Here is a 13601-nt window from a genome sequence, read left to right on the forward strand (position 1 = left end):
AGCCAAGATATCAAATCCTACAATGCAAACAAAACCAATTGCCTAATATACAGTATAGCTATATTATAAAACAAAAAAGAAAACAGTATAATAGCCATTACATATAATGTTTTTTGTCTTGGAAATATGAACTTGGATCTATAAGACGAGACGATTCAGATTTTGTCTCTCAACCAATAGGTGTCTGCTCGTCAATCAATGAAGCTATAATAGTTCTTAGAGTTTTTAGAGACCATTGTATTGACAGTTTTTTTTAGTATTCTATACAAAGGTATTGTTTTGAAACCATAAGAACACTGACCAACATCCATCTACACCATTGTATTTGATACACTAAACATCCCTTTTACTAACATTGATTTGCAATGATCAGCCATGCCTTGCACAAATCAATAGATAAATAGGTTGAGTTATTGTGCTCTATATCACAATGTCAAGAGTCTGAGAACAAATAAATATAATACATCAGTACCTTCGAGATTGAGTCTATAGTACTGAGAAAAATAAGAAATACGCAATAAGAAACGACATCAATCCTGTACGGTGACGGAAATGAAAAAGTCAAGAGTAAAGGAAATACAATCCATTTCCAGTTCATTCAGACAATACATTCATAACTGATGACTTTTCATCTGCAAGCAAGCATTTAACCGAAGCTTCATTTTTTCATTACTTCATTGAAAAAGGTAAAATTATTCACAATATAAATATCCCACAAATTTTAAGCTTTCAAGTGACATATTTCAAATAATTTTTTAAAGAAAATGTCCATTCAGGCCAGTTTCACACAAGAATAGTTGTACACGTGTGTAATAGGGATACGCAATTTGACTGAATAATGGATCATTTTGCATCACTACTGTATTTCATTAGTATTTAATGAGTATTACAGATTTGTAATACTAATGGGCTGTCTTCTAGGGAGGAATTTGAATGACATAAGACAACCCCTTTGAAATACGGATAACAAACTGATCCCAAAAGAATGACAGAAAACAGATGGATGCGTCCGTCCTTTCAAGAGTCTCCATAGACTTAAATTAATGTTTTCCATCCACAAAACAGATGAAAGATGTGCAAGCTGCATTTTTTACGTTTTTTTTTTTTATACGCCCTAGGGATTGATATTGGCTCTGTATTGTGCACCCAAAAATACAGGTGCAATACTATTGACAAATATGCTCGAAAAAAATTGTTTTTAATATTATACTTCAATACCATTATACGATTGTACGATTTAATACAGTTACAGGCCCAAAACTTAAGGCTAGGTCTAGCCACAGACTTTTTATTGTTCAATACAAGAAATTGTTCTGATATCACCGTTCGTAAAACTGCTTGAAAATCTCTTCAAAATGACTCCAGTCGCTAACGATTTCTTTTTTTAATCACTACAATATATGCTGGGAAAATAAACAGCCACTTTAAATGTTTTATATTCCCTTTGGGGGTCCTTTGAGGTCTCTTTTAGTAGGTGGTCTTATTTAATTAAAGGTAATGTGTCATCAGAAAATGACCTATTATTCAAACTGTTTTATGTTAAATATATTTTCAAGAATTTTGGTGATTTTTTAATTTAGACTGGCACTTTATTTCTGCCTAGAACATTCTCCTTTTCACAGGTTCCTAAGGGCCATGTGGCTTCTGTAATGCATATCTGGCTATTTTTTATACTGATGATATATCCACAGGATAGGTCATCAGAATATGATCGTGGGGGGTCTGACACCCGGACCCCGCACCTATCAGCTGTTCTGGCTGCCTCTACGCATTGGAATCTATGCTGGGGTCGATGCCAGAAGCAGAAGGCTCCCACAACTGTATAGTGGCCGTGCTGGGTTACTGCAGCTCTGCTCCTGCTCCTATTCACTTGAATAGGAGCAGAGCTGAAGAATTGCTGAATGGCCACTATATAGTTGTGGGAGCCTTCTACTTCTGGCATCGACCCCAGCATAGATTCCAACGCGTAGAGGCAGCCAGAACAGCTGATAGGTGCGGGGTCCGGGTGACATCTCAACCATTCATATACTAATGGCCTATCCTGTGGATAGGTCATTAGTATAAAAAAACAGCCCCCAAACTGGACAACCCTTTTAACAGTAGCTCAGGCAAGTCGTCCTATAACCATGTACAGAAAGTACAATACAAAAATCTACAATCAACAAATAAAGAAAGATTAGGAAAAAAGATTATGTTTCTGTAAAGGATCTGCCAGGCACTGCTTCGGGGTTAACTCCCAGAATTAATCAGTCAACACCTGAGTGTACATCCCTGAGACAGACACCAGCTTCCTCCACTCAGGCTGGCAGGCTTAGGAGTGGGAGAGCCTATCGCAACCTGGCCAGACTCAGCTAGCTCCCGCCCTCGGTCTATTTAAGCCTGCTCTTCCTGTCCATCTGTGCTTGTGAATTTCTTTCCTTGAGGTTTCCTGGCCCAGCTACAGCTCCTGCTATTTTTGATCCTGCTCCATACAGACCACGGCTTACCGACTACTCTTCTGCTTTTCGCTTTGTACCTCGCACTCTCCTGGCTTGACTCGGCTCGTTCACTACTCTGTTGCTCACGGTGTTTCCGCGAGCAACTGCCCATTTCCCTTGCTTGTATTCCCTTGTTTGTTTGTCGTGTTTGTCATGCACTTACTGAGCGCAGGGACCGCCGCCCAGTTGTACCCCGTCGCCTAGGGCGGGTCGTTGCAAGTAGGCAGGGACAGAGTGGCGGGTAGATTAGGGCTCACTTGTCCGTTTCCCTACCCCCCCCCACTATTACAAATTCACAAGCCCTATACCTAGTCTACCCTGGTCCCTGACACCATTATGGAACCCCGTGAAACCCTGGCTCAGCAAATGCAGGGTCTCTCCCTACAGGTCCAGGCCCTGGCTCAGAGGGTCAACCAGCCTGATGCTACCTTGGTAGTTCCCCTCACCGCACCCCTTGAACCCCACCTCAAGTTGCCCGACCGGTTCTCAGGTGACCGGAGGGCTTTTCTCTCCTTTCGGGAGAGTTGTAGGCTTTACTTTCGCTTAAAGCCTCACTCCTCAGGTTCTGAGAGCCAGCGGGTGGGTATAATTATGTCCCGGCTCCAGGAAGGGCCCCAAGAGTGGGCCTTCTCCTTGGCTCCTGGCGCCCCTGAACTTTCCTCCGTTGATCGTTTCTTTTCTGCCCTCGGACTTATTTATGACGAGACTGACAGAACTGCCTTTGCCGAGAGTCAGCTGGTGACCTTACGTCAGGGTAAGAGACCTGTTGAGGAGTATTGCTCTGACTTTAGGAAGTGGTGCGTAGCTTCTCGGTGGAATGACCCTGCCTTAAGGTGCCAGTTTAGGTTGGGTCTGTCGAATGCCCTGAAAGACCTGCTAGTTAGTTATCCCTCTTCTGACTCCTTAGACCAGGTTATGGCTTTAGTGGTACGACTTGACCGACGTCTCAGGGAACGACAACGTGAACGTTTATGTGTTTTTTCCTCCGACTCCCCCATGATGCCTCCCGAAGTCCCGTTGCTTCGTTTCTCCCCTAAAGACTCAGAAATACCTATGCAACTCGGGGCTTCCGTGTCCCCTCAACAACGTAGAGAATTCCGCAGGAAGAATGGTCTCTGCTTCTACTGTGGGGATGTCAAGCATCAAGTAAACAACTGTCCCAAGCGTAAGAATGCTGTCAGAGAGCTCCCGCGTCTAAGTGATCATCGGGGAGGTCACTTGGGCGCACAGGTATTTCCCGTAAATATGAAACGTACTAAGATATTGCTTCCCTTTCAGGTCTCTTTTGGTGGTAGGTCTGCTACCGGCAGTGCCTTCGTGGATTCAGGGTCCTCTACTAATATCATGTCTGTGGAATTTGCTATGTCTCTCGCTATGCCTCTGATTGATTTGCCTAAACCTGTTCCGGTAGTGGGTATCGACTCCACTCCTCTTGCTAATGGTTATTTTACACAGCATACCCCTGTTTTTGAACTCCTTGTTGGCTCCATGCATTTGGAGCAATGCTCTGTACTATTGATGCAGGGATTATCGTACGATTTGGTTCTAGGTCTTCCCTGGTTGCAGTTGCATAATCCTACGTTTGACTGGAATACTGGGGAGCTAACCAAATGGGGTAATGAATGTTGTACGTCATGTTTTTCTGTTAATTCTATTTCTCCCCCTAAGGAGGTGAATACGCTACCCGAGTTTGTTCAGGACTTCGCTGATGTTTTCTCTAAAGAGGCCTCCGAAGTATTACCGCCTCATAGAGAATACGATTGCGCTATCGAATTGGTACCAGGAGCTAAGCTTCCTAAGGGTAGGATATTTAACCTTTCTTGTCCCGAACGTGAAGCCATGAGGGAGTATATCCAGGAATCCCTGGCCAAGGGTTACATTCGTCCCTCTTCTTCTCCGGTAGGTGCTGGCTTCTTCTTCGTAGGGAAGAAGGATGGGGGTCTTAGGCCATGCATTGACTACCGTGGCCTGAATAAGGTCACGGTAAGGAACCAGTATCCCCTTCCTTTGATTCCTGATCTCTTTAATCAGGTTCAGGGGGCCCAATGGTTCTCTAAATTGGATCTACGGGGGGCGTATAACCTTATTCGCATCAAAGAGGGGGATGAGTGGAAGACTGCGTTTAACACGCCCGAAGGCCATTTCGAATACCTCGTCATGCCCTTTGGGTTGTGCAATGCCCCTGCGGTCTTCCAGAACTTCATAAATGAGATTTTGAGAAATTACCTGGGGATATTTCTTGTAGTGTACCTTGATGACATATTGGTGTTTTCCAGGGACTGGTCCTCCAACATAGAGCATGTCAGGAAAGTGCTCCAGGTCCTTCGAGAAAACAAACTGTTTGCCAAAATCGAAAAATGTGTATTTGGGGTACAGGAGATACCATTTTTAGGTCAAATCCTCACTCCTCATGAATTCCGCATGGACCCTGCCAAGGTTCAGGCTGTGGCTGAATGGGTCCAACCTGCCTCCCTGAAAGCGCTACAGTGTTTTTTGGGGTTCGCTAACTATTACAGGAGATTTATTGCTAACTTCTCGGTCGTCGCTAAGCCTCTTACGGACCTCACTCGCAAGGGTGCTGATGTCCTCCATTGGCCCCCTGAGGCCGTCCAGGCTTTTGAGACCCTCAAGAAGTGCTTTATCTCGGCCCCCGTGCTGGTTCAGCCCAACCAAAGGGAGCCATTTATTGTGGAGGTTGACGCGTCCGAGGTGGGAGTGGGGGCCGTCTTGTCCCAGGGTACCAGCTCCCTCACCCATCTCCGCCCCTGTGCTTACTTTTCTAGGAAGTTTTCGCCCACGGAGTGTAACTATGATATTGGCAACCGCGAACTTTTAGCCATTAAATGGGCATTTGAAGAGTGGCGCCACTTCCTGGAGGGGGCTAGGCACCAGGTAACGGTCCTTACCGACCACAAGAATCTGGTTTTCCTAGAATCTGCCCGGAGGCTAAACCCGAGACAAGCTCGATGGGCGTTGTTTTTTACCAGATTCAATTTTTTGGTTACCTATAGGGCCGGGTCTAAAAATATTAAGGCGGATGCACTGTCGCGTAGCTTCATGGCCAGCCCTCCTTCGGAGGAAGATCCTGTTTGTATTTTGCCTCCAGGTATAGTCATTTCCTCTATCGAGTCCGATTTAGTCTCTGAAATTGCTGCTGATCAAGGTTCAGCTCCTGGGAACCTTCCTGAGAACAAGCTGTTTGTTCCCCTGCAATTCCGGCTAAGGGTACTTAGGGAAAATCACGACTCCGCACTATCTGGCCATCCAGGCATCCTGGGTACCAAACACCTCATTACCAGAAATTATTGGTGGCCTGGTTTGCCTAAAGACGTTAAGGCCTACGTCGCCGCCTGTGAGGTTTGTGCCAGGTCCAAGACTCCCAGGTCCCGACCAGCGGGCTTACTGCGTTCGTTGCCCATTCCCCAGAGACCTTGGACACATATCTCCATGGATTTTATCACCGATTTGCCTCCATCCCAAGGCAAGTCGGTGGTGTGGGTGGTGGTAGACCGCTTCAGTAAAATGTGCCACTTTGTGCCCCTCAAGAAACTACCCAACGCCAAGACGTTGGCTACCTTGTTTATCAAACACATCCTGCGTCTCCATGGGGTCCCCGTCAATATTGTTTCTGACAGAGGGGTACAATTTGTTTCATTGTTTTGGAGAGCCTTCTGTAATAAGTTGGGGATTGATCTGTCCTTCTCCTCTGCTTTCCATCCTGAAACCAATGGCCAAACGGAGAGGACTAATCAGTCTCTAGAACAATACTTAAGATGTTTTGTCTCTGACTGTCAATTTGATTGGGTTTCTTTCATTCCCCTCGCCGAATTTTCCCTTAATAACCGGGTCAGTAACTCGTCAGGGGTCTCTCCCTTTTTCTGTAATTTTGGGTTTAATCCACGGTTCTCCTCCGTTTCACCTGGTTGTTCCAACAATCCCGAGGTGGAGGTCGTTCATCGGGATCTGTGCACAGTCTGGGCCCAGGTTCAGAAGAACCTAGAGGCGTCCCAGAGCATACAGAAGGCTCAGGCCGATAGAAGACGTTCTGCTAACCCCCTGTTTGTGGTCGGGGATCTGGTGTGGTTGTCATCCAGGAACTTGCGTCTCAAGGTTCCGTCCAAAAAGTTTGCTCCCCGGTTTATTGGGCCGTATAAGGTCATTGAGGTCCTCAGTCCTGTCTCTTTCCGGCTGGAGTTACCCCCGTCTTTTCGTATACACAACGTGTTTCATGCCTCCCTCCTGAAACGCTGCTCCCCGTCCTTGGCCCCCTCGAGGAAACCTCCTGTTCCCGTCCTCACCCCTGAGGGGGTGGAATTTGAGGTGGCCAGGATCGTGGACAGCAAGATGGTCCAAGGCTCCCTCCAGTACCTGGTCCATTGGAGAGGATACGGGCCCGAGGAGAGGACTTGGGTACCCGCCCGGGATGTTCACGCTGGGGTATTGGTCAGGAGGTTCCACCTGCGTTTCCCCAGTAAGCCAGGTCCACTTAGAAAGGGTCCGGTGGCCCCTCATAAAAGGGGGGGTACTGTAAAGGATCTGCCAGGCACTGCTTCGGGGTTAACTCCCAGAATTAATCAGTCAACACCTGAGTGTACATCCCTGAGACAGACACCAGCTTCCTCCACTCAGGCTGGCAGGCTTAGGAGTGGGAGAGCCTATCGCAACCTGGCCAGACTCAGCTAGCTCCCGCCCTCGGTCTATTTAAGCCTGCTCTTCCTGTCCATCTGTGCTTGTGAATTTCTTTCCTGGCCCAGCTACAGCTCCTGCTATTTTTGATCCTGCTCCATACAGACCACGGCTTACCGACTACTCTTCTGCTTTTCGCTTTGTACCTCGCACTCTCCTGGCTTGACTCGGCTCGTTCACTACTCTGTTGCTCACGGTGTTTCCGCGAGCAACTGCCCATTTCCCTTGCTTGTATTCCCTTGTTTGTTTGTCGTGTTTGTCATGCACTTACTGAGCGCAGGGACCGCCGCCCAGTTGTACCCCGTCGCCTAGGGCGGGTCGTTGCAAGTAGGCAGGGACAGAGTGGCGGGTAGATTAGGGCTCACTTGTCCGTTTCCCTACCCCCCCCCACTATTACAGTTTCACTATCTGGTTTTAAAAAATATAGGTGATACAACATGACTTAAGGTATGTTTGATGCTTCCGCTATCTACGACCTTACACCCCAAACCCCAATAAGAGACCACACATGAATTTTGGTGTAAAGGCCACAGCAGCCATTTATTAAACACACCTTTTTTCTGAAAAAGAGCATAACCATAAACACATCATAACTCCATGATAACATCCTGCTCTATTTCCCAACTCCAGATAAAGGATCCTTGAAGGCACTTCAATCATTAAACTCCATCGTTTTCTTATTAGGTCTGGACCCCTTACCCTACAGCCGTTCTGCACCTGACCCGAGGGCACCAACCATGTCCAAGACCTCTCTCTCCCTTCCTGGGGACCCTGCCCATCAGGAATATATATGAGCTGGGTAACCACTCCCCAGCCCCTCCAATACTATCCCGGGTTAAACGCCCCGAGTTCTCTTGCAACAATCTCCATTGTTGCTTCTCCTTCTTACCATTCCGTGCCTCCAAAGACCCCTCCTCCTACCGCCATTGCTACTGTGACAAAACAAAAACCCCAACCGACAAATTCCCATAAACAGGAGAAAATACTGGGAGGGCGGGCGGGACAAAACTTTCTCCTGTTGTCCAGCGGGAAAGAGGGCTGCCTCTTCCCCGCATGGACTTATATACTTTATTCTCCACCCACCACATATAGATACATTTTGCCCCATGCCCCTTTCACATAACCCTCCAATCCCTATAAATATAGCCTAAAGCATAATACCTAGAACATGATAGCCTAGAACTCCCAAACACCTAGTCATGCGCTTCCTTCATTACGGCTGCGCCTACATTACGCTGGGCTTACTTGACTTAAGGTATGTTTGATGCTTCCGCTATCTACGACCTTACACCCCAAACCCCAATAAGAGACCACACATGAATTTTGGTGTAAAGGCCACAGCAGCCATTTATTAAACACACCTTTTTTCTGAAAAAGAGCATAACCATAAACACATCATAACTCCATGATAACATCCTGCTCTATTTCCCAACTCCAGATAAAGGATCCTTGAAGGCACTTCAATCATTAAACTCCATCGTTTTCTTATTAGGTCTGGACCCCTTACCCTACAGCCGTTCTGCACCTGACCCGAGGGCACCAACCATGTCCAAGACCTCTCTCTCCCTTCCTGGGGACCCTGCCCATCAGGAATATATATGAGCTGGGTAACCACTCCCCAGCCCCTCCAATACTATCCCGGGTTAAACGCCCCGAGTTCTCTTGCAACAATCTCCATTGTTGCTTCTCCTTCTTACCATTCCGTGCCTCCAAAGACCCCTCCTCCTACCGCCACGACAATCATGTGTGACCCCTTACACATGATTGTCCCTCCACAACTGCCGGGCTTTCTCCATGCCCTCCTTAATGTCCAAGGTCCACATATCCAGACCCACCTCGTTTAGATGAACACCATCCGCCCTGAGGAAACCTACCTCTCTACCCTCCAACTCCTTATGCCGCACCACAACACCGCCATTGCGTGCCACAAATCTGCCAACCACCTTGTTGACCTTTGCTCGCGCTTTGTTTAAGCTATGTACGGAACGTGCCTGCCGCCACACCTTGCGAGCCACAATATCAGACCATACAATAACCACTCCTGGGAATGCCGACCACAACCGCAAAAGGTCAATCTTCACATCCCTCACTAAATCCCTGGACGACCGAATGCCCAAATCATTGCCGCCAAGGTGCACCACTAAGATATCCGGCGCCCTGTCCAAACCTGCATAAAATTGTACCTCTGGTAACAGCCTACACCACAGCATGCCCCGCAGGCCCAACCATCTGACCTGCACTTCTGCGTGATCCATGCCCAACTGCCGTCCGGCCGGACGAACATCAGCACGCACACCTCCCCAGTGTACGTAGGAGTGCCCCATGATCCAAATCAAGCAGGGACCTGCACCTAAAACAACACAATACAACAACGTAACTACTCCATATCCACCTCCAGCACATCTTATCTCCACCGCCTCAAAGCAAGTGAGGCCGCACATACAACCTATATCTGTCTGACTCCCACCTGCCGATCTTCTTAACCATCGCCGGGGATAAACCCCACCGAGCTGCTTCCGTAGCTGCGCCAATTCTAAATGAATGAGAGCTAAAACCTGCTCCACCTCTGCCTGACAACAGGATACATTTTTTGAACACCTGTGAAAACTGGAATTTTGACAGAGACAGCCCGTCTGCATGAACCAACAAGGATGCCGAGCCCTCAGGCCTCACCGCAACAAACTCCCGAAAACAGCGGACCGGGCACACCCGCGACCCTGGTAACTCATACAAGCGCACCACAAAACCTCTCCCTTCCTGATCTGTCTTAGATCTACGGAGCAAACAAGAAAGGCAGGAGCCATCCAAATCCACATCAGCGTACAATAAACCCCCTGCCACACTCTTACTGGCCGACACCAACTCCGATATCCGGAACGCCCCAAAGAAAGCCAAAGAAAAGGCCAGTGTAAATAGCCGTACTTCAAACGCCGAAACACAAACCTCCCTCAACAAATCACAAATCGCTACCAACAGCTCAAATGACACCGGCTTCCTGAGATCCCTAACTGCGGAACCCCTCCTGAAACCCTTCATTGCCTGCCGCACCAGAAAGGACTTAGTCACGTCCTCCTCACCTTTCTTCTTGAACCAAAAAGCCAAGGCCGACAAACTCCGAGCGACCGTTGCTGCAGACGCCCCTTCACTGTACGCATTTCCTATAAAATACAGCAAACACGCCTGCCGATCTGCAATACCTGCCTGCGCATTTTCCAACAACGCCTCCCATACCTGCCATACCGCACTGTACCTCTGCCACGTGACCGCACTAACCGACCTTTCCACAAGCGACATCGCCATTGTCACACCACCTTCCACAGATGCTCTGGACAAGGCAGGCCATGAGACTCCGCCCCCGGCGCCAGCAGACGAAACCTGTCCCACTGTTGACGAGAAAGGGAATCAGCCACAGAATTCAGCACCCCAGGAATATGCACTGCCACAAAATGCGCATTCAACATCAAACCTCTCAAAACTAAATGTCGCAATAGCCGCACGACTGGCGGAGAATTAGCTGTCTGCGCATTAACAGCCTGAACGACACCCAGATTGTCACATACGAAACGCACTCTCCGGTCCCGCAGACAATCCCCCCACAACTCCGCAGCCACCACAATCGGGAACAATTCCAGCAGAGCCAAGTTACGGACAAAACCACATTCATGCCATGTATCAGGCCAAACTCCTGCACACCACTGCCCTTGGAAATAAGCCCCAAATCCACAAGCACCTGACGCATCAGTATACAGCTCCAAGTCCACACTAGACACCGGCTGATACATGAGCACCGACCGCCCATTATAGGTCTGCAAAAACTCCCCCCACACCCACAAGTCAGCTTTCAACTCCGCCGACAACCTAATGAAATGATGAGGGGAATGCACCCCCGCGGTAGCACTCGCCAATCGCCTGCAAAACACCCGCCCCATGGGCATAATCCTACAAGCAAAATTCAAATGCCCCAACAAGGATTGCAAGTCCCGCAACTGTATCTTCTTCCTGCGCTGCGCACTCGCCACCAACCCTCTCATCTCCAGCAACTTATCATCAGGCAAGCGACACTACATATTATCTGAATCAATCATGATTCCCAAAAACTTAATGACCGTCGTGGGTCCCTCAGTTTTTTCAGGCGCCAGAGGTACCCCAAAATCCATTGCCACTCTCTCCATAGTGTGTAGCAATCCTGCACACACATAGGTACCCGGCGGACCGATAAACAGGAAATCATCCAGATAATGCAGGGCAGATTGCACCTGCGCCTCCCGACGGACCACCCACTCCAAAAACGTGCTAAACATCTCAAAATAAGCGCATGAAATGGAGCAGCCCATCGGGAGGCAACAATCTACAAAATATTCCTCCTGCCAATAACATCCCAGCAAACAAAAACTATCCGGATGCACCGGCAATAAACGAAAAGCGGCCTCAATGTCAGTTTTCGCTAACAGAGAGCCCTTCCCGTATTTCCGAACCCAAACAACCGCCGCATCAAAGTTAGTGTAACTAACCGCGCACAATGCCGGATCAATGCCGTCATTCACCGACTCGCCTTCCGGATAAGACAAGTGATGAATAAGGCGGAATTTATTCACCTCCTTTTTTGGAACCAAACCTAACGGGGAAACACGCAAATTCTGAACAGGCGGGGAGGAAAACGGCCCCGCCATGCGGCCCAAAGCCACCTCCTTCAGCAGCTTATCCGTAACCAGATCAGGCCGCGCCAAAGCAGACGACAAATTACGGACTACCCCGTCACGTTCAACCGACGTACAAGGAATCCGAAAACCTTCTGAAAATCCTAACCACAACAAATCCGCCACTTTCTTATTTGGATAGCCCCTTAAAAACGGGAGCATCCTTTCCACCTTCACCGGCGTCGCCCCTCTTCTGCTCAGCATCTCCCTGCCTGCCCCTATGCTTCTTGAAGCATCTGGACAAACCATGGGCGCCTCCGCAACCGGAGCACTCGTGCTTGTACCTACAATCTGGGCCGAACTTGCAATGCCCCTCATTATACTGCCAGCAACACCCCTTTCCTGAGGATCCTGACCGACCCGCTGCTGACCCCTGACCGCCGGCCGCATCACGAAAGGGCTGCTGCCCCTGGTTTGGCGCAGACATCAGACGCATCCATAAACTGATATCCTTGTGATCCCATCGCAACGACGGGCGCACCGACTTCCGCTGACGAAACTGTTCGTCATACCGCAACCACGCATTACCACCGTATACACGATACGCCTCCCCTACCGAATCCATATAACAGAACAACGCCGAACAGTTCTCCGGCGCCTTCTCACCCACCACACTAGCCAAGATAGCGAAGGCCTGCAGCCAATTCGCAAAAGTCCGTGGAATCAAACGATACCGCCGCCGCTCCTCCTCCTCCTTCTTACTTTCATCCGGTTTCCACCGGTCCAAATTAAACTTCTCTAACGGCAGCAAAGAAAAAATCTCAACATATTCATCTTTCCATATCTTTTCCCTAATCTCCACCTTCAAATGCGCCCCCAGCGGGCCCTCAAAACACACATAAACCTCACCTTTAGCGGCGTCAGCCAAACGCACATCCTCCACCACCTTCTTAGCTGTACTAGCCGCCTCGTCAACCGCTTTTCCCACAGCCACTACGGCACCCACAACCGGCGCCACTTCACTAACACCCGCAATCACTGCCGCAGCTGCACCAGAAATCGCCTCATTAGCAACCGCACTCCCTGCCGCACTAGCAGACGCCTCACTAGCAGCGCCCCATACCCTCGCTGGCGACTGCTCTACGCCTGGCACATTTCTCATAAAATACTCCTGCATCCCTCTAAACAACAATTGCATCTGTGACATTGACAATATCCCCCCCACATCCCCCCCACACATCCCCGGCACCACATCCGTGGTAGACTCACCCGTACGTCCCTGAGGTGACCTCCCAGCGGACGCGTCCATCACTCCAGATAATCCAGGCGTCGGTCGTGACGATCCTAGGGAGTGGTGCTCCTGCACCCCACGCTCCCCGTTGCTCCCCGCACTTCCAGTCGCTGCTGCTCTAGGCTCCGCGGAATGCGGCCCGTCCACGATCCTGCCACCCCCTGGTGGCGTGGCATATTCAGAACGACAAAATAAAATCTTCTTGTAGTCGTCGCTGCCTGTATAGCAGACCGCTGCCCCCCCTCGTCCGGATGGGGCCCGGCGTCACTCCAAGAAGTTGCCCGGGTACCTCCGGTCGCTGTCGCCGCCGCACGCCTCCCTGCTCCTGCAGGAGGCGATCTCGCTCCCCATCTAGATGCCGCCCGCCTCTTCCTGCGGGTCGGCGCTGGTGTCCTGATGTCTGTCCGCTGAGCTCCTCCGGCACCTGGAGCATCGGCGCCGGAGAAAGCCGTCACTTCCGGACCTGCGCGCGCATCCGGCCCCGCGCGCACATCCGGTCCTGTGCGCGCA

At 49.5% G+C, this 13601-nt stretch overlaps 1 protein-coding gene across 2 annotated transcripts in view; it reads right to left on the reverse strand.

The window, feature by feature from the left end:
* Positions 1-13601, reverse strand: part of MYRIP (myosin VIIA and Rab interacting protein) — a 474673-nt gene that overhangs the window by 408167 nt on the left and 52905 nt on the right. The window lies entirely within an intron of this gene.

The sequence above is a fragment of the Rhinoderma darwinii genome, chromosome 5 (genome assembly GCF_050947455.1).
Source record: "Rhinoderma darwinii isolate aRhiDar2 chromosome 5, aRhiDar2.hap1, whole genome shotgun sequence".
Taxonomy (NCBI): Eukaryota; Metazoa; Chordata; class Amphibia; order Anura; family Rhinodermatidae; genus Rhinoderma; species Rhinoderma darwinii.